This window comes from Narcine bancroftii, chromosome 8 (assembly GCF_036971445.1).
Source record: "Narcine bancroftii isolate sNarBan1 chromosome 8, sNarBan1.hap1, whole genome shotgun sequence".
Lineage (NCBI taxonomy): Eukaryota > Metazoa > Chordata > Chondrichthyes > Torpediniformes > Narcinidae > Narcine > Narcine bancroftii.
In genome coordinates, this window is record NC_091476.1 from 72,529,488 (window position 1) to 72,552,089 (window position 22,602).

Genomic DNA, 22,602 nt, shown 5'->3' on the forward strand with positions numbered 1-22,602 from the left:
TCAGGTGGTCCCCAACTTACAACCAATGCAACTTACGACCATCTGTACATATGACCGGGGGAAAAAAAGACGTCTGCGTGTGTGTACAAATAGTGACCGTCTCTCAGTTGCCATTCGGTAAGCACAGTAATCTCAGCAAAGAAGATTGTCTCCACAATTTTAAAGGACAAAGAAAAATATGGGAAGCAGTGAAAGTATGAAGACCACAATCAATAGTAACAAAGTAAGGACTTCTACATGCCATGCTGACATACATCTGACTTACGTCCATTTCAACGTATAACCAGTTGGTCAGAATGGAACACGGTCGTAAGTCATCAATCCAGAGCCTCCATCCCAACAGCCTTGAAGCCCGGGTCATTTAGTTGCTCCACAGAGACAACCTCAAATTTTCTCCCAAGGACAACAATTGTCCCTAGTAGGTTCAGGATTATCCAAATATGGAAGAAAAGCATTTATTTTCTTCATAACTTTTAAGGTGGTAAAAATTATTCTATTTTCTATTTTTTTTTGTTTAATTTTGGACTGTGGGCCCAAAAAAATTGGAAGGCGGTGCTGTGCTGCCCTTTGAACCATTGAAGTTTAGATAATTCCACAATCCTGTTCAATACAAGTTTAGACCCCACCCCCAGCAATATATTCCCAGTCAGCAGAGCAATGTGATCTCAAGGATTATCCACAGGTACTTTTTGCCTTTGTCCTTTTTGGTAGTTGGGGTCTGAGGTTGAGAGATGCTTTTCAAGATTAAGGTTCTTTTATTGTCAAGTAATAAAACTGATGTAATATTACACAAAATTGCCTTCAGCCCTCCAGAAGGCAGGCAGAGATTTGCTGTTAGCATTGCCCAGTGCCCCATACAGTCAGAGATGGAGAAGCAATAGAGAGTTATTTCAGAGGTACTGAGTGTCTGTGGATTTTTCCCCAGCAGCCTCTGCAGTCCAAACCATTGGCAACCTAAGCTCCAGATCTAAACCTCCGACACAGTCAGCAAGCCTTCAGCACCCCCTTGGTGCCCTCTTGTCTTCAGGCAGTCTCCAGGAGTCCACAGCCTACTGTGAGTCCTTTGAACACATCCGTCAGCAGCCCACAGGGTGCCTCACCCTGAGCCATCAACTGCCCGCTGCTGTGTGTTCATCAACTGTAGAGCCCCTCACTGGTACACTGCCATGGTCATTTCCTCTGCTTCTTCTCCAATGGGGTGGATTCTCCCTAATTTTTCATGCCCTGAGTTTGTCCTCTGCTTCTCCAGAGTATGTAACCCCTTGAGGGCACTGCCAAGCACAGGTGCCACCATCTTGGGCCCAAACTCTGCAGGATTTTAAAATAAACCACCATTTAAAGTCTGAATGGAGCTGTCGACAGTTGCATTAAGTGGTAGAACCCTGCAGAGGAGTGCTGTGTATCTGCTCTCCACAGTCCACACCAGAGGCAGCGTTGTCAGCACCTCATCCTCAATGAATGACTTTCTAGGTGACATACTTTGAGCGATGGTGTGACAATGACAAAGTGACTGAACGATTATGGTGAAGGATCAGGTAGCATTCAAGAAGGTAGCTTTTCACAGGTGGTTTTGAGTCTTTTAAAGCAAGTGAAATCTATTCCATCATATTTCCAACTTTAATCCTGGAGATGATGGAAGGGTTTGAAGGTTTTTAGGAAGTGAGACACTCATTGCAGTCGACCTAGTTTCTGACCTTTCACATGGACATTACATTTACGTGTTGGTCCAGTAGTGATTGTTAACGAATTTTATGTGTGTTCGTTTTTAAGAATGGGGCCTATCTTGGCAACATTTCATATTGCCAGGTAGAATGAGAATAGCTTTGCTCGAGGAACAGCTAGTTCTGCAGTACAAGTCTTCAGTGTGACAACCAGGATGTGACATTTGCTATATTGCCGTGCACTGAGCCATTTCTTGATACCAGTGGACAAATTGGCCAGAGACGGCTTCAGCGATGGTGGAGATTTAAAGAGGAAATGAATAAGCAACTGTAATTCCTTTTTCTTTCAAATTCTACACGTAGAAATGTAAACCTGACCATTTTCTCTCCATAACTCTCGGAGGTGAGCCAAAGCCGCCTATTATTCCATTTCCTACATGCCCAATGTGATATTTTTCTTCATATTGAACGATAAATTGCAAAACAGAAGCACATCACTGCCACTTAGTGGTGTGTGTCAACAATCTTTTCAAACTAAATCTTTAATAGAAAATCTGTTAACCTTCACAAAATGATAGATCCCTTCTTAACAATGCTACAAAGTTAAATATATTCCTTTCACTTTTTGTAACAGATTTATTTTGCTTATTAATGCCATGAATCAAATGGCTAGAGATTAATGTCACATTTTGAATTAAGTTACAGCAATATCATTTTGTTGGGTATAATATACACATCTTTTTTCTAAATGTCATATTTTTAACTACTTGGTGGTGCATTCCATAACCTAGATTATAAATAACAAAGGGTGTTGCTACCAAATCAGCAAATGGTTAAAGTCAAATTGTCATACTTTCATTTTCATCTCCTTCAAGTATGAGGTCATTGCAGTGTACATGTTTTAACATTGAAATCTATCTTGGGTTGAACAACTGACTTTCTATCATAAACAAAAGATTTACAGTTCCTTGATCAATAAATGCTGAAATGCATGAGAGCGATTCAGGCACATAATTCTTTCCCAGTCCCATAAGTTAGACCGTAACCACTGCAAAAATCTGCAGCTTTATTGCTTGTGGCTATTGTTATTTATCCAACAGAAATAGATGATAATGAAACCTACAGAATATTGAAAAGCTGGACAGAGTGTTAGGGAAGAGTCCAGGACCAAAGGGCACAGCCTCGGAATAAAAGAATGTCCCTTTAGAAGAGAGATGAAGAGGAATTTATTCAGCCAGAGGGTGGTGAATTTGTTGGATTCACTGCCACAGATAGCTGTGGAGGCCAAGTAACTGGGTATCTTTACATGCTTGATGAGTAAGGGTGTTAAAGGTAGGGGATTGAGAGAGAAATATATATCAGCCATGTTTGAATGCTGGATCAGGATCAATGGGACAAATTCTGCTCCTAAGCCTTGTATAATTTTATAATGCACTGCAATGCTGTTAAAAATCATGAACAGAATAATGGATGCCCAAACATGAAAATGAATGGTAATCTTATCAAACATTTCAGATAATATTATGATCACAAAATTAAAGGATTTTTTTTAATTTACAGAGTTTATTTCTCAATTTTCTCCCAACTTAAAAGATGTTGATCTACTTTGGATTCCTATTAATCGGCAGTAAAACACAAAAGTCTGCAGACACCGTAGTTGAAGTAAAAACACAACTCAATGCTGGAGAAACTCAGCAGGTAAAACAGTGAACTAAATATAGCAAAGTTAAAAGGTACATAACCAGCTTTTCGGGCTTGAGACCTTCATCCAGGTATGATGAGGTACCTTGATGAAGGGCTCAAACCAAAATTTTGGTTATGTACCTTTATCTTTGTCATGTTAATCAGCAGATTTTGGCACATCGCACAAGCAGTCATTCGTCAAGAGGAATGAACTTTGCAGGCAACACTGCAACCTGGCATCACTTCCAGACCGTTTTCCTTCAAAACACACACATGACGGATATTCATTTTAATCTACTACATAAATTTGAACTGCTACATCACAGAATAATGAATATGTTAAGAAAATTGTGACAATTCCCACTGCTCTTCATCTGGATTAGTGGAAGGAATGTAGGAGTACAAATGACATCATTTACAGCACTTTTATATCAACGTTAGTCTTTGAAATTGTATTTGAGAGATGACACATGAACACTGCTCTCCCTCTTTACCAACATGTCAGCCAAACTAAGAGCTGTTCTTTGCTTATTCTTCGAAAAAGGGCTCAGGCCTGAAAAGTCGGCAATATATCTTTATCTCCTATGGACACTGTGGGACGAGTTCCTCCAGCATTTCGATGTGTTTGTACTAAGAGAAGAACAGCACAGTACAGGCCCTTCAGCCCTCGATGTTCTGTCAACCCATATATTCCTTAAAATCAAGTACTAAACCCTCCTTACCCCATGGGGTCAGCAGAAAAGAACTCCGCTTTCTACTGCCTTCAACAACCCACAAAAATAAGACCCGACACATCAAAGGAACTTTCTATTCCTGGTGATTTTTTTAAAATTTAGATATACAGCACTGTAACAGACAAGGTTCCCTCTCATTTTTAGTCGTCAGTGTGCACAAAAATCTTACATGTGCAATTTTTTTTCCGTGACAAAAGTCTATGAGCACTGAATGCTTGTGCAAATATAATTGTTTCAAAGTAATTTTAGCACAGCCTATCTCTCATAGTTAATAAAACTATATTGGCATGTTTTAATATAAATATGTCTACAGCCGCACTGCAGCTGTACAAACCGGAACAGGAAAGGTGAGGTGACGTAAATTAATGATGTTCAAATGTGGTATTTGTAAAACCAACTAACTAATTAACTGAAACAGTTACCCAGGAGATTATTTTCAATAAGTACATTATTTTAGGTAACTAACCTTCTATTCCCGCATTAATTTCCTTTGTGCACTGGTTTAAAAACGTGTGCGCGCACAGCTTAGAGGAAACAGTAGTAAAAGGCCAATTCACACCCCATTAATTTACACTCCAGCATGTTTTTGAAGGGTGGGAGGAAACCCGGAGCCCCCAGAGAAAGCACACAGGGAGAACGTACAAGCTCCTTACAGACAGCGCAGGATTCGAACCCAGGTCCGGTCCCGATGGCTGCCGCTGTAATATTGGAAGCAAACACGTGAACCTGACCATCATGATCAAGACCTCAAAAAACATGTGTTCATTGCAAACATTTTTATACTGCGAATCCTCGGCCAACAGCAAAAGAAAATTGCAAGAGTGACCCGAAGTTTTACCCCTATCCTATTCCATTCTTGCCTGGGATACAATTAAATGTAAACTACTCCAAAAGGATGTTATTAGAACATTTATAGATGTGGATATATTAGGCTTATACATTTAAATGAAATGAGGAATATTTAGAAGAATGAAGGGTCTTCAAAAAACATATTTCTCAGTTGACAGAATGAATGAACTACCACAAAGGTTCCCTGAAACATACTTGAAATATTCCACCTCTGAAGGACTTCTGTTTTTTTTTACTGGATGACACCCCAATTTATTTCAATTCTTATTAGAAAAAAACTGAATAAAATAATAATTTTAATAATATCATCCTTTCTAACTTAAAAGTGAAACAGGAAATTTTGCAGACACCCATGGTTGAAGTCAAAACACAATGCTGGAGAAACTCAACTGGTCAAAAGTGTCCTTTATTCAAGATTCATGATACAATTTATTACCATAGTAATAACAGAGAGTCATATCACACAAAATTTCTTCTTGCCTGCTGCAAGCCGGGCAGATTCTCCACAGGCAGGAATTACCTAAGTGACTCTTACAGTCAGTGAGAGGGAAGCAAAAGAGAGCCACCCCCCCCCCCAGAGTCACCGAGTGTGCGCAGATTCGCCTCCAGAACTTCCGCAGCCCCCGCAGCCACACAGAGTCCAGTCCAAACTACTGGCAACTCAAGCTCTTTATATACCAAACGTAAAGATACATAGCCAACGTTTCGGGGATAAGCACTTCATCAAGGAATCCTTTCTAACTTTGCCACACTTAGACGCAATTGAAGTTCGCAATTCAAACATTAGGTTACAGAAATATTACTTTCTATAAATCTCTCCATACATTACAAGGCATTTTCAAGCTCGTAATAATAATAAAATGTTTCATGGTATTCGTTAATGACGCGATACAGAAAATGTTCCAGTTAATTACGAGAAATTTTTTGGTGAGTATTGAATGAGATTAAGGAAATAAGACAAAACATAATCTAAATGATGAGAGATTCCAGAGCTTTGAGGTGCAGGGGAATCTGAGTGACCATGTACACATTTGCTAAAGGCAAGTAATTTGCAAATAATTGAGAAAACTGGCAGAATATTATTGCCTATTGCAGAGTATGGAATACAAATGGGGGAGGTCATGCTTCAGTTATTATAGGGCATTGATGAGTACTATGTGCAGCATTTGTCTTCTTAATTAAGGATGTAAATCTGTTGGAAGCAGTTCAAATCAGGATTGCTAAGCAGACCTAAAATGGGCAGGTTGTCATATATAAGGAAAGGTTGGATAGATTGAGTTTGTCTCAGTTACCGGTTAGAGTGTTGAGAAGTCACTTGACTGAAAGAGTGAAACACGAAAGTCTTGCAGATGCTGTGAACCATGCTAGACAAGGCTGACAGCCACCGACCTGAACATCGGTCTGCCCTCATTGCACATGAACTCCTCAGACTTGACATCGACATAGCCGCTCTCAGTGAAGTCCGCCTGCCAGATGTAGGCAGCCTCCAAGAACGCGGCGCGGGCTACACACTCTACTGGTCTGGCAAGCCTTCGGATGAATGACGCCTATCTAGTGTAGGCTTCATGGTCAAGAACTTCATTGCCTCCAAACTCGAAAACCTTCCGACAGGCCACTCGGACCGAATCATGTCCATGCGACTCCCCTTTCAAAACAACCGTTACATCACCCTCATCAGTGTCTATGCTACAACCCTCCAGGCGGAACCAGCAGAAAAGGACAAGTTCTACACTGACCTGCGCAACCTCATCCAACGCACCCCTACAGCCGACAAGGTTGTCATCCTTGGCGACTTCAACGCTCGCGTCGGCAAAGACTCAGAAACCTGGCCAGGAATCCTGGGCAAGCATGGTGTCGGCAAGTGCAACGACAATGGGCGCCTCCTGTTGGAGCTCTGCGCAGAACAGCGGCTTGTCATTACAAACACCCTTTTTCAGCAGAGGGACAGCCTTAAGACTACCTGGATGCATCCCCGATCCAAACACTGGCACCTCCTGGACTACATCCTGGTGCGAGAAAGTGACAAACAAGATGTGCTCCACACCAGGGTCATGCCCACCACGGAATGCCACACTGACCACCGGCTGGTTCGCTGCAAGCTCAACCTTCACTTCAAGCCAAAGCCCAGGAACAGTAAAGCCCCCAGAAAGAGGTTCAATGTTGGAAACCTGCAGTCAGACGAAGCGAGAGGAAACTTCCAGGCAAACCTCAAAGCAAAGCTCGACGATGCAACCCGCCTCACGGACCCGTCCCCTGAAACCCTCTGGGATCAGTTGAAGACTACCATACTGCAATCCACTGAAGAGGTACTGGGCTTCTCCTCCAGGAAAAACAAGGACTGGTTTGACGAAAACAGCCAGGAAATCCAGGAGCTGCTGGCAAAGAAGCGAACTGCCCACCAGGCTCACCTTACAAAGCCGTCCTGTCCAGAGAAGAAACAAGTCTTCCGTCGTGCATGCAGCCATCTTCAGCGCAAACTCCAGGAGATCCAAAATGAGTGGTGGGCTAGCCTCGCCAAACGAACCCAGCTCAGCGCGGACATTGGCGACTTCAGGGGTTTCTACGAGGCTCTAAAGGCTGTGTACGGCCCCTCACCTCAAGTCCAAAGCCCGCTGCGCAGCTCAGACGGCAAAGTCCTCCTCAGCGACAAGATCTCCATCCTCAACCGATGGTCAGAACACTTCCAATCTCTTTTCAGTGCCAACCGCTCAGTCCAAGATTCCGCCCTGCTCCAGCTCCCTCAACAGCCCCTAAGACTAGAGCTGGATGAGGTCCTCACCCAGGATGAGACATATAAGGCAATCGAACAACTGAAAAGTGGCAAAGCAGCAGGTATGAATGGAATCCCCCCCAGAGGTCTGGAAGGCTGGCGGCAAAACTCTGCATGCCAAACTGCATGAGTTTTTCAAGCTTTGTTGGGACCAAGGAAAACTGCCTCAGGACCTTTGTGATGCCACCATCATCACCCTGTACAAAAACAAAGGCGAGAAATCAGACTGCTCAAACTACAGGGGAATCACGCTGCTCTCCATTGCAGGCAAAATCTTCGCTAGGATTCTACTAAATAGAATAATACCTAGTGTCGCCGAGAATATTCTCCCAGAATCACAGTGCGGCTTTCGCGCAAACAGAGGAACTACTGACATGGTCTTTGCCCTCAGACAGCTCCAAGAAAAGTGCAGAGAACAAAACAAAGGACTCTACATCACCTTTGTTGACCTCACCAAAGCCTTCGACACCGTGAGCAGGAAAGGGCTTTGGCAAATACTAGAGCGCATCGGATGTCCCCCAAAGTTCCTCAACATGATTATCCAACTGCACGAAAACCAACAAGGTCGGGTCAGATACAGCAATGAGCTCTCTGAACCCTTCTCCATTAACAATGGCGTGAAGCAAGGCTGTGTTCTCGCACCAACCCTCTTTTCAATCTTCTTCAGCATGATGCTGAACCAAGCCACGAAAGACCTCAACAATGAAGACGCTGTTTACATCCGGTACCGCACGGATGGCTGTCTCTTCAATCTGAGGCGCCTGCAAGCTCACACCAAGACACAAGAGAAACTTGTCCGTGAACTACTCTTTGCAGATGATGCCGCTTTAGTTCCCCATTCAGAGCCAGCTCTTCAGCACTTGACGTCCTGCTTTGCGGAAACTGCCAAAATGTTTGGCCTGGAAGTCAGCCTGAAGAAAACTGAGGTCCTCCATCAGCCAGCTCCCCACCATGACTACCAGCCCCCCCACATCTCCATCGGGCACACAAAACTCAAAACGGTCAACCAGTTTACCTAACTCGGCTGCACCATTTCATCAGATGCAAGGATCGACAATGAGATAGACAACAGACTCGCCAAGGCAAATAGCGCCTTTGGAAGACTACACAAAAGAGTCTGGAAAAACAACCAACTGAAAAACCTCACAAAGATAAGCGTATACAGAGCCGTTGTCATACCCACACTCCTGTTCGGCTCCGAATCATGGGTCCTCTACCGGCATCACCTACGGCTCCTAGAACGCTTCCACCAGCGTTGTCTCCGCTCCATCCTCAACATCCATTGGAGTGCTTTCATCCCTAACGTCGAAGTACTCGAGATGGCAGAGGTCGACAGCATCGAGTCCACGCTGCTGAAGATCCAGCTGCGCTGGGTGGGTCACGTCTCCAGAATGGAGGACCATCGCCTTCCCAAGATCGTGTTATATGGCGAGCTCTCCACTGGCCACTGTGACAGAGGTGCACCAAAGAAAAGGTACAAGGACTGCCTAAAGAAATCTCTTGGTGCCTGCCACATTGACCATCGCCAGTGGGCTGATATTGCCTCAAACCGTGCATCTTGGCGCCTCACAGTTCGGCGGGCAGCAACCTCCTTTGAAGAAGACCGCAGAGCCCACCTCACTGACAAAAGGCAAAGGAGGAAAAACCCAACACCCAACCCCAACCAACCAATTTTCCCCTGCAGCCGCTGCAACCGTGTCTGCCTGTCCCGCATCGGACTTGTCAGCCACAAACGAGCCTGCAGCTGACGTGGACTTTTACTCCCTCCATAAATCTTCGTCTGCGAAGCCAAGCCAAAGAAAGAAGAGTAAAAACATACAGAAGTGCTGGAGGAACTCAGCCGATCGTGCAGGAGGTAAAGATATATTATCGACGTTTTGGTGGGCCTGAACCCTTCTTGAAAGTCTCCACCTTCTTGAAGAAGGGCTCATCAACATGATCTACCGGGATCATTTTTGGAAGTGAGCTCACAAACTAAATGAGGCACCCTACCATCCTACACACAGCACCTTTCAGCTGCTCCCGTCGGGGGAAGAGATCCAGGAGGATCAGAGCCAGCACCACCAGGCTGAGGAACAGTTTCGTCCCATGGGCAGTGAGAACGCTGAAATGTTTCATCAGGTTGTATCTTTACCTCCTGTGGACGCTGTGAGACTGTCTGAGTTCCTCCAGCATCTCTGTGTGTTTTTATGTTTTCTGTGTTTTTATTTCAAATGATTGAAAGATACAAAATTTGGAGAGCCAGTACCTTTTTTACCCATGGCAGCAATAGCAAATGCCAGAGGACATCTGTTTAAGGTGAGTGGAGTAAAGCTTAGGGAAGATGTCAGTGGTAGTTTTATTTTTACCAAGAGAGAAGTGGGTCCTGGAGTGCATTGCCGAGGGTGGTGGTAGAAACTGATACAATGGAAACTGATTTAAAAGGCTCTTAAAACACATGGACGTAAGATCAGTTACCACAGAAAATGGATATTGCTGACTTACAGAAAATCACCTTAAGGACAGTTCCCAGGAATAGAACCCTTACATCATCTGGGAACTAATTGCTTTTAAGAATAGTTTATTCAGAAGAATCGAAACAGAACAAAAGCATGCACAGTAAAATTCAAGTAACTGGGAGCCTCAAGCCTCCAGCAAAAATAAATTGTGGAAAATAAATAGGTAAAAAATACGAACGTTTAAAATTGACATCCCCAAGTAGTCAGTTCACCAATCATGCAATATGCATTCTGAAGCAACTGATGAATTCACTTATCCGGCATCTACCAATCCCCATAGGTGCTGGATACTGGATGTTTTACTACAACTGGACAACTGCTCATGTGTTGGATAAACAGTGACATGGTCTCATTGGGTCAAATGGTCTGTTGCCACACTGTAATTTATACTTATAATTGCAATAACATCTTGAAGCATTCAAGTGTTTTTGCTTTTGGTTTATTATCTGACTGACTTTACCAGATACTGACTGGATTGATAGGGATTGCAGAAGAATCACAAAATTCCAATTTAACATCCTCAACTACACAATATGTAACTGGTTCAAGCGGATAAACAAGCCCACATCATAGTCACAGAGTGTGTGTACTTTTCATTTTCTTTCCGACGTACAATGCTTCACACTTGTCTGCATTAGATTTAATACGAACATATGAAATAGCAGCAGGATTCAGCCCCTCATGCCTGTTCCACCATTCAATAAGATCATGTAATTCAACATTGCATTCCCACCAATTTCTGTTATCTTTCAACCTCTTTTATTAAAATTAAGAATCTACCTACCTCTGCTTTACAAATATACAAAACCTTCTTCAATAGCTCTTTGAGATTGAGAGTGCCAAAGACTCACAGCCCTCATATGTGTTTTAAATTGGGTGACCTCTTATATTTAAAGTGAATATTTGACAATGTTCATGCGACTGCCTACATTATGCTCATACCTTGATACCCGAAACATTAGTTATTTATCTTTATCTTTGCTATATAAAGTACACTGTTTGACTTGCTGCAGTCACCAAACTACAGGAAAGATATCAATAAGATAGAAAGAGTGCAGAGAAAATTTACTAGGATGTTGCCCGGACTTCAGGAATTGATTTACAGGGAAAGGTTAAACCTAGAGTGTAGAAGAATGAGGGGAGTTTTGATATAAGTATAGCCATACCTTGACTTGCGTCCGGGTTATGTTCTGGAGCACAAATTGATTTGGGCATAAGTCAATTATTTTGAGTGAAATATACTCCCGACACCCGACCACAGATCCTCACCCCGGCTGCCCACTCACCCCATCTGCCCAACCATCCGAGATCATGGCGCTCCAACTATGGATCCTCAATATCCCAACGTACCCTCTCCTAGCTCCATGCCGCCTGCTCATCCCTGGATGCCCCAACCATGGATCCTCTCCCTGGCCACCCACCTACTGGCGGTCCCAATGCCCCAACTGCACAACTGTGGATGCTCGCCTTGGTCATCCGAATGCCAGAGTTCCCAACAACCCATCCACAGACTCTCTCCTAGTCCACTCTAACATAAATTTTTTAATTTGAATTAAGTCCTTTTGGTGACCTCGGTCGTATCTGCGATGGGACATTTCTCAATCAGGCGTAAGTCAAGGGATATCTTTATTTAAAATTATGAGGTGGATAGACAGAGTAAATGTAGATAGGTTTTTTTCAAGGTAGATGAGATACAAACCAGAGGACATGGATTAAGAGTGAAAGGTTTAAGAGGAAAATGAGGGGGAACTTCTTCACACAGTAAGTGGGGGCAGTGTGGAACGAGATGGCAGCTGAAGTGGTGAATCCAGGCTCAATTTTAACACTTCATTAGAATTTGGATAGATGTATGGATGGGAGGGGTATGGTGGCCTATAGACTGGGTGCAGGTCAGTGGACTAAAAAGGGCCAAAGGGTCTGTTTCTCTGCTGTAATATATGTATCAACATTTCTGATCTGGAGTAATTTGCGCTTCCCAATAATTCAACTAGAAGAAACCTGATGCGAAGAAAGAAAGTGGGATCATGTATGCTCTTGAGGTGGGCAAGGAATGCCTCCTCGCCCTGCCAAATCGTAGCTTATTTTACTTCCTTATGCAATTTGTTATAGAGGAAAACTAAATGCAATGATTCAACCACTGTTCCACGTACTCAAACACTCATAGATTGCAATGAAACAAAACTAACCAAAAAGGGGGTATTCTTCAATTTTTAAAAAATGTTTCTTGTAGCAGCAGCTCCTCTGCTCCTGCAATTACACACACAACCAGACGGGTTGAGCTCAGTCAGCAGACTAGTTTATTGCAGGCTGCTGGGCTGCACTTATACTCCCAGCCCAGACCTGGCTGAGAACGGCACTGGAGGGCAATGTCGTCACCCAGGCACCACGTGGTCCCCCAGCACAGGCTTCTGAGCCCCGTGCTGGGAAGAAGGGAAAACCCCATACGGTGCCATTTTGGCCGGCTGCCCCTTCGCGTGGCTTACAAGCGGGGCCGGTTCGCCTGCCTAGAGGTGAGTCGCCACACCACCACCACCCCCCCCCCCCCCCCCAGAACCGGCACCAATGTCCTTTTTCGCCAGGCGGGTTCGCTTCCTGGGCTGGGCTACGACCACAGGTCAGTGGGATCGAGGTGCGCTGGCTTCAGCCTGTCCAAGGTAAACTGTTCCCGCCTGCCGCCACTGTCCAGCGTGAACGTAGAACCGGAACGCTGTACAACCCTGTACAGCCCCTCGTACGGTCACTGCAGAGGAGCCGCAGTCGGGCCCCGCCGAACAAAAATGTATTCCACGGAAAGCAGTTCACCGGAAATGTGAGACGGGCGGGTACCATGCCTGGGCAGCGGTGGGGGTTCGAACAAGTCCAAGCGTGCCTTGAGGTGAGGAAGTAGTTCATGAGACGACCGCTGGGGATTGTGAGGTGCGTTGATGAACCAACCAGGTAGTGCCAGCGGCACACCGTAGACTAGCTCAGCAGATGATGCCTGCAGATCTTCCTTGGGAGTGGAGCGGATGCCCAGGAGCACCCAAGGCGGTTTGTCCGCCCACTCGGGACCAGTGAGGTGGGCCATGAGTGCCGACTTAAGGTGCCGGTGCAGACGTTCGACCAGTCCATTGGCCTGCAGGTGGTAGGCCGTGGTGCGGTGTCACTGGATCCCCAACCTGTTGGTGAGCTGTGCCCAGAGCACAGATGTGAACTGGGCACCCCAATCACTGGTGAGGTGACCCGGAACGCCGAACCAGGCGACCCAAACATGCAACAGTGCTCGGGAGCAGGAGTCAGTGGAAGCGTCTGGCATTGGGATCGCCTCGGGCTAGCGAGTGGTGCAGTTCACCCTCGTAAACAGGTAACGGTTGCCCCGGGAAATGGGCATGGGCCTGACGATGTCCACGTGAATGTGGCTGAACCATTCCCGGACATGCTCAAACTCCTGAACGGGCGCCCTGGTGTGCTTGTGCACCTTGGACATCTGGCAATGGGTGCATGTTTAGCCCAGCCCGTGATCTGCTTCCACAGCCCACGCCATGCGAACCGTTCTGCCACAATCCGGACTGATGGACGGATGTGAAAGGTCGTGGATGTGATGGAAGACCTACATGCACCACTGCTGGGGAACCACTGGTCGCGGAGTGCCCTTGGTCCCTTTGCCGCTCGGAGTCGGGAGGTCTCGGAACCACAGGTCCACGATGGCAGTCTCGAAGGACCTCATCTCCTCATCGGACTTCTGGTCCTGGGCGAACTGGTCGAAGTCGAAGCTGGGCATCAGCGTGCAGATGGCCAGTCGCAAGAGTACATTGGCAACCACATTGTCCTTCCCCGCCTTGTGCCAAATGTCGGTGGTAAACTCCAACATGAAGGAGAGGTGACACTGCTGATGAGCCGACCAGGGATCCTTTGCCATCGCGAGCGCCTGGGTGAGGGGTTTGTGGTCGGTGAAGATGGTAAAAGTCCTCCCCACCAAAAAATAGCGGAAATGACGCACCGCCAGGTACATGCCCAGTTTCTCGTGGTCTAAGGCACTAGCGTTCCGGCAGGCGGAGCAGGAAGCTGAAGAATGCCAACGGCTTCCAATATCCATTCACCTGCTGCTCCAGGACGGCACCGACGGCTGTGGCAGAGGCATCGACAGAGATCGCCATATCTAGGTCAGTGTGCGTGTGGGCGAGCATGGGAGCCTTCGTGAGGGCATCTTTGGTGGCCTCGAATGCGGTGCAGGCTTCTGGGTTCCAAGTGAGCATTTTGTGCATGGCTGCGATGAGGGCGAATAGCGGCTGCATGATGCAACCCCTTAAGGCTCTCCGTACAAGGGAACCCCCTGATAGCGGCGACCTTCGCAGCAGCGGGCATGGCTCCTCCGGCCATGATGGTATGGCTCAGGAACTGCATGGACTCTTTCCCAAACTGGCACTTGGCCGGGTAGATGGTAAGGCCGAAATCGGCCAGCCGGGAGAAAAGGGCGCTTAGGTGGGCCTTGTGTTGTGTCCAGTCCTTGCTGGCGACTAGGATGTTGTCCAGATAAATAAAGACAAAATCCAAGTCCCTGCCCACAGAGTCCATGAGGTGCTGGAAGGTCTGAGCAGCATTCTTGAGCCTGAATGGCATTCGCAGGAATTCAAACAAGTCAAAGGGAGTGATGATGGCCGTCTTGGGTATGTCCTCAGGGTGCACTGGGATCTGGTGATATCCACGCACCAGGTCAACCTTGGAGAAAACCCTTGCACCATGCAGGTTGGCCGTAAAGTCTTGGATGTGAGGGATGGGGTAATGTTCAGGAACTGTTGCCTCGTTGAGCCGTCGATATACTCTGCAGGGACACCAGCCACCGGAGGCTTTTGGGAGCGGCGAGACCCACAGGCTGTCGGACCGCTGAATGTGGCCTTGGTTATGCTCTTGGGGCCCCTGCAGGGGTTGGATGCTCTACCGCAGCGCTAGGGGCAGGCTTGGCGAGGTCGTGCCCGTGCCTCATGACCTGCTTGACCACTGAGCCCTCAGGGAATTGTGCGAGTCATAGCTCTTGGGCCTTCTGGGCGACCTTCCTCGGGTCGGTGAAGCTTTCCTGAACCAGCACCAGCCGAATGTGCCCGGGCATATGATCGAGGAAAATGCACTCGAAGAGTGGCCAGTTGGTGTCCTCAGCCATGAGCGCGAGCATCTCATTCATCGGGAACCTGTCTCCCAGGGCGTCGAGGTGCAGCATCCAAATGGCACGCTTGTGTCTGGATAGTCCAATGGATCCAGTAAGCACTCGCTTGATGCTCTCGTACTTGTCTTTGGCAGGTGGGTACTGAACGAGGTGCAGCACGCGTCTGACGGTGGCCTGGTCCAGGGCGGCGACCACATTGTAGAATTTGGTCATGTCGGACAAAATCTGGCAGAGGTGAAACTGAGCCTCCGCGTGGCCGAACCAGGTGTCCGGCTCCTAAACCCAGAATTCAGGCAGTTTCACAGCTATAGCGCTGATCCCAGGCTCGCTCATGATGGGTTCAAAGATGTTTGAACCAGTCAGGGTCACCCATTGTAGCGGTAGCTCCACTGCTCCTGAGAGAACACACACAACCAGACGGGTTGAGCTCAGTGAGCAGACTAGTTCATTACAGACTCCTGGGCTGTACTTATAATCCCAGCCTGGACCTGGCTGAGAACCATGCTGGAGGGTGCTGACGTCACCCGGGCAGCACGTGAGTCCCATGCAGGGAGGAAGGGAAAACCCCCAACGGCGCCATTTTGGCCGTCTTCCCCCGCCGTGTGGCTTACAAGTGGGGCCGGTTTGCCTGCCTAGTGGTGAGTCGCTTCAATCTTTTATATTTATGCTCAGGCTTTTTTTAAGGACTCATAATTTAATTGAGACATACATCATGGTATCAGGCCCTTACAGCCCACGAGCCCATGCCACCCAATTGACCTACGACCTCCTGCATGTTATGGAGGGTGGGAGCAAACTGGAGCACCCAGAGGAAACATACGCAGAAATGGGAAGAACCTCCAAACTCCTTACAGTCAGCACTGGATTCGAATCCCAGTCACTGGTACTGTAATAGTATTGTCCTACCTGTGCTGCTCTTTTTTTTGCAATAGGAGAAAGCATAATTAATCTCAATGTTCAGTGAGGAGACAAGTTACTTTGTAGTTCTGAATACTGCTGACGATTCCATTGAAATATGTTTTGTGTGTGGAATAGGGCAGAACAGAGATCGGGTTGTGATGGAATATTTGGTAATGTTTTTGGGAGATAAATTGGTAAAAATTAGAGTCGCCATGCACATTTCACAAATAGGTGCCAATTGAAATGATGTCATGAAATGAATGGACTATTGTCTTGGAAGAAAAGGCAGAGCCAGGTTGTCTGTTTTGGACATTTTTGACCTCTCTGCAAAGTGCTCACTCAGAGGTCATTGAGAGGTTATTGTTTACCTAAAGCAACAGATGAATCATGAGACTAACTCCTATTTTTTGCTGGAAAAGGTCAGGGGTTTTGCAAGTAAAAGAGAGAAGGACATGCTGCTGGCAGTTTGAATCTCAGATAGAGAGACAGAAGGGACTGGATGTGACATAGAAAGCTGTAACAAACCAGGAGAAGTTTGTTGGAACTGAAACAGAAGATCCAGAGTGACGGATGGCTAGAAGTGCTATCTGTCTAATGTTTCTCTTGGATTAAGGGGAACAGAAAGGAACTCTGTGATAGCCTGAAAGAAAGAGATTGTCATCTGGAGAACCCTGAGAGGGCAAGTTTCATCAGCAAGATATTGAGGTGACTAATGGTGGTACCTCAGTTGTGGAAATCCTGGAACAACAAATCTCTCTCTGCAAACCCTACAAGAACCTTCCTGAGCGGTAAACATTAACCTTTCGAGCACCAAAGCCTGGTGAACTTTATACATGTTCAATCTGTGCACAGTATAAGAATTGCCTGCAACCAGTGAACTTGGAAGTGAGATTGAACTGTGAACCAAAGAACGTTCTTAAATTTACACACACATTACATACACATGCACTTAGAATTAGAAGGGGGTTAAGTTGGGTTAGTTAAGTTAATAGTGATAAGTTAAAAGTTTGATTCTGTTTTAATGTTTAAAGGTAATAAAAAAACAACTTTTGTTTAAGTAACCATTTGTCATGATGAATATTGCTGCTGGGTTTTGGGGTCCTTTGAGCTTGTAACATTTTATGGGTGCTCATCCGGGATAAAGATCTAAGATTGTAGTTGCAGAAAGCTGTAGAGAAAGCTAAGGGGTACAAGTACATAATTCTGTGAAAGTGGTGATACAAGTAGACACAGAGATGAAGAAGGCATTTGGCTGCCTTGCCTTCATTGGTCAGGGATTGAGTGCAAGAGTTGTTCAAGATGTTGGTGATATAATACGCAGAGTGTTGTGTGCAGTTCTGATTGCCCAGGTATAGGAGAGAGGTAATTAAGCAAGAAAGGATGCAGAAAAAATTCACAAGGATGTTATAAGTTACAAGAACTATAACGAGTCACTGGATTGGCTAGGGATATTTTTTTTACCTGGAGCGCAGGATGCTAAGCTGTATAAAATCATGAGGGGTGATAAATAAAGGAAATGGTCACAGTTTTTTTTTCCCCCTGAGTTAGGGATTGGGGAGTCTATCCCCAGACTACAGAGAATTTTTTTTAAAATTTAGACATACTGCATGGTAACTTCTGGCCCATGAGCTTATGCCTCCCAAATACCCCAATTGCCCTACAGTCCCTGTTACATTTTGAAGGGTGAGAGAAAAACAGGGCACCAGAGGAAACCCACACAGACATGGGGAGAACATACAAACTCTTTACAGACAGTGTGGGATTTGAACCCCAGTTACTGACACTAATAGCATTGTGCTAACCGCTACACTAGCCATGTCGCCCATGAACCACAGACACTACACTTCCTCTTCTTTTGCACACATTTTTATAGCAATTTTGCATCTGTAATGCTGCCACCAAACATTTAAGATTTATAAGAATGGGAAATCCTTAGAGGAATATGGATCAAACACAAATGGACTCGCTCAGGAAGACCAACAAGAACAAACTGGGCCAAAATCTCTATGACTCCATTATGGTTGTTGAGATGACCCATTCAAATTTCTGACAACACAAGGGGGCATACACAGGAACGATACACAATCCAAAACAAATTTATTCCATTATTATTTTTATTATTCATACAAATGTTCAAATTGTGAGTGAATCATTAGATTCGGATATTGCTGTCAGAGGGCATACGTGACATCAGATACAACCCTGAGATTCTTTTTCCTGCGGGCGAGGCAGAATTGGTAGTGTGCAAAAAAAAACTCAATATACACATGTAAACAAACTGATTGCAATTCAGAGAGAAAAAAATCAGTAAAGTGCAAAAGTAAGAGTCCTTAAATGAGTCTCTGGCTGAGTTTGTTGTTGAGGAGTCTGATGGTGGAGGGATAGCGGTGGTATGAGTCTTGTGGAGCCTGCACCTCTTTCCTTATGGAAGCAGCAAGAACAGAGCATGTGCTGGGTGGTGTGGATCTTTAATGATTGCTGCTGGTCTCCGACAGCAGCATTCCCTGTAGATGTTCACGATGGTGGGGAAGGATTTAGCTGTGATGTCCAGGGCTGTGTCCACTACCCTTGGCAGGGCTTTTCACTCGGGGTGGGGGGGGGCATTGGTGTTCCATACCAGTCCGTGATGGGGCGTTAGAATATATTTTCACGAGAAGGATGTGTCACTTCTCTTATGCGACTTGCAGTAGGTTACATGTTTGTGAAGTAAAACTCTGCGACTCCAACTTTATCAATGCAATAAATCAGGATTTATAATTAATTATGTGAGACTTGCTCATTTGTGTCCATTTCATCAAGAAAATATTTGCTTCTTGCAAAGATTTAATAACAAGGTCATAAACTGCACGAGCTGTGCAACAAGCAGAATTTAATTCAATATCTGCCTGCAGAGATAGTTAATTTAATGCTCATCAATTCTAATTTATTATGCAGTTATGCTTCTGTGCCATTTAAAATGGACATTCGCGTACATCCTGAAATTCATGTGCTCGCTAGAAATAAATGCTTAGTTTAATAATGGATTGTCATTGTAAAAGCTGATTTTAGTTTGAGCATTACTCCTGGAATCAGAATTCACAAGAAGATTATTATTTGAAAATCTAATGTCATTAGTTTTGGAGAAGCTGCAGTATCCAGGTTTGGTTATTATACTGGATTGTATCATATTGGTGAAGTGATGAAAAATGTTTTGACATAATACGCTAAAATTGTATTGCTGTAATAAATAATGAAACAATCACAGAATCAATCTTACTGTCCAAAATGTCTCATCAGTTCAACATTTTTACTCTCTTTCCTGCTGTTCTGAGAAATGTGCAGTGAGAACTGCTTGGTTCTGTTCTCTCCAAAAGAGAATTGTGCAGAAATCACAGCAATTGGAGTGAATGGGCTGACAGAGTTTATGCACCCAACAAGCTTCCTCCATTACTACTTTATCTCACATTGTCTACATATCCTTTAACTATCCGTAAAGTTCATACTAAACAGCTGCTCCCCCTCCACCACCAGACTCCTCAACAAACAAACTCAATCAGAGACTCATTTAACGACTCGCACTTTTGGACTTCATTATCTTATTTTTCCCTCCATTGCACAGTCGGTTTGTTTACATTTCTTTATCTGTTGATATGTGTAGTTGTGGACCTTTTCTTTGCACCACCAATAAGTGGTAATTCTGCCTTGCCTACAGGGAAAAGAATCTCAGGTTTGCATGTGATGTTATGTGTGTACTCTCGCCATAAATCTGAATCTACCCATGTGGTGGCAAGTTTATCAGGATTTCCTTGTAGGATTTATAAATAACTATCTTATACTACTCCAAAAAAAAGAAACAATTTTAGCATTTCTGCCTAATGGGATTCTTCATAATCTTGAAGACCCGTGGTCACCATCAGCCTTCTCTCTTTCCCCAAAGCCAGTCTCACCAGCTTTTGCTGGAAGTTTCAATCTGGACATCTATTTTATCACTTCATTAGAATATTGTCAAGCAGGTACAAATAAATGACATTTAAAATTCTCTTGCTTATTGACAAGTTGCTTTGTCAACACATTTACTGTTTGGTTGGCATTTTATCTGCCAGCTTTTAATATTGTTTTTAAATTAATGGCAGTGCAGCTGTGGTTCCCCATCAATGAGTGAAAATAACTCCACTTGTAAAAATAACACAAATATTCTGCTTCTTCTTCAACTGATTAAGATATTCTTCACATTTCTGAAAGCACTGTATATGCTTTGTGTGTGTGTTGGTGGCAAATATGTTAAGATGAAAAAAGAATGGAAATCTTCATAAATCCTCAATGTGACAAATTTAGAAGTGTTGAGTCTTCTTTGATTTGCTCGAGTTTAGAAAAATTTTGGAAAGATATTTTTCAAACATTATCAGCGATTCTTAAGGTTAAATTGGAACCTTGCCGTTTAATTGCTCTTTTCGGATCATTTCAAGATGATGGCATTTTACTGACTTCAACCCAATTTTTATCTTTGCAGCATTGATAACCAGATGTTCAGTTTTGATCAAATGGAAAGCTAACACTCCATCTACACACTTCTTATGGCTATCCATTCTATAGGATGATGATGGTTCCTTTCAGTCAGTTTGTGGCATTTATACCCCACTCCTCAGAAAGGAACAGTATGTGCGTGAATGGATTTTAGGTGAGATGGGGGGTTGCCCAGGTCCAGACCCACCCTCTCAACAACCCCTCCCAGATCCAGTGGCATGGCGAGGTCCAAGTCCTGTGACAGTGAATGGCCAGGCCATGCTTCATGCTTCACAGCATGTGTTTGCTAGGTGGCCATTGGCTCTACTAGAGAGTTTTTCCGCCCTTTGCTAGGTCTTGTTTCTCATCCTGCAGGATGCCCCCCCCCCTGCCCCTCCACACCGGGAAAGCCTGGTGGGGGAGCCAATATAGACACTGACCAACCGGCCATGTAACAGGTTACAAGATACCAGTAGCACCTGAGGTACACACACACAATGGTTAAATTATATTATATCTTGTTTAAGTTTTTTTTTAATTAGATATGCCATTAAAGATTCAAACCCCAATTTCCTAAAGACTTGGGCCCCTGTTATGGAGCAGGACCACAGTCTAAAGTTTTAGAGTTGTTATAAGCTTCAATGCTATCCATTTACAGGTTGATACGCATATGTTAGTCTTTTTTCCCCAACCTTGTAATTTGTATTTCAATATATAATGGTATTGTTTAATTTTTGTATTATTGAAAACTTCAATAAAAAAATATCTTAAAAAGAAAGAAATCTTCAGCAATTCAGATAATATGAGGCACCTTGAAAGAGTAAACAGGATATACTGTACTTCCCTCAAAGCAGGGATCAGAGTTCCAGAGTTTTTTTTTATTTATTATCTTTTTTAAAAATAATGTGGAACGCTTAACAAATTTGTGTCATCCTTGCGCAGGGGCCATGCTAATCTCTGTATCGTTCCAATTTTTAGTATATGTGCTGCCGAGTTAAAGTAGAGTTAAAGTAATCAGTAACAATTCGCCCAGAGAGTGGTAGGTGTCCAGAACCCTCCTTATGAATACTTAATAGATCATTATTTTCAAAAGATAGTTTGACAGAAATGGGGTAAAGAGGGAGATGAGCTTAATTTGTTGAGCTCAAACCTGCTTCTGAATGCTCATAAATGCAATGTAACCTTGAGCAAGTAACAAAGGAAAGTGATGAAGTTATGGTGGTAGATGTGCTGTATATAGATTTTAGTAAGGTATTTGACAAGGTCCCCCTCATCCAGAAAGTCAGGAGGCATGGGATGCAAGGAAACCTGGCTGTGTGGATTCAGAATTGGAATGCCTTCAGAAAGCAGAGGTAAGCAGTAGGTAAAACCTATTCCACCTGGAGGTCAGTGACTAGTGGAGTTCCACATGGATGTTCTGCGACCCCTGCTCTTTGTGATTTTTTTTATATAAATGACCTGGATGAAGAAATAGAGGGATGGGTCAGTAAGTTACAGATGGCACAAAGATTGGATAGTGTAGATGGTTAACGTAGGTTATAGCAGGATAAAGACAGGATGCTGAATTGGGCAGAATGGTCACCTCATTACAGGAAGGATGTGGAAGGCTTGGAGAGGTTGCAGAGGAGATTTACCAGGAGGTTTCCTGGATTGGAGAATGTGTCTTATTAGGCAAGGTTAACAGAGCTAGGGATTTTTTCTTTGGTGTGAACAAGGTGACTTTAATAGAGTTCTACAAGATTATGAGAGGCATGGATAGGATGGACAGCCAGCACCTTTTTCCCAGGGTAACAGGAGCAAACACCAGAGGCCATATGTCTAAGGTGAGGGGAGGAAAGCTTTATACACAGAATAGTGGGTGCCTGGAATGCCTTGCCAGGGGTGG

General features: G+C 44.6%; 1 protein-coding gene and 1 non-coding gene across 4 annotated transcripts in view; both read right to left on the reverse strand.

Moving 5' to 3' along the window:
- LOC138740839 (ADP-ribose glycohydrolase MACROD1-like) overlaps positions 1-22,602 on the reverse strand; it is a 1,018,717-nt gene that overhangs the window by 881,457 nt on the left and 114,658 nt on the right. The window lies entirely within an intron of this gene.
- On the reverse strand, positions 21,614-21,720 carry LOC138742176 (U6 spliceosomal RNA). Its single transcript, XR_011343967.1, has one exon. It is a non-coding gene; the product is annotated as a U6 spliceosomal RNA (small nuclear RNA).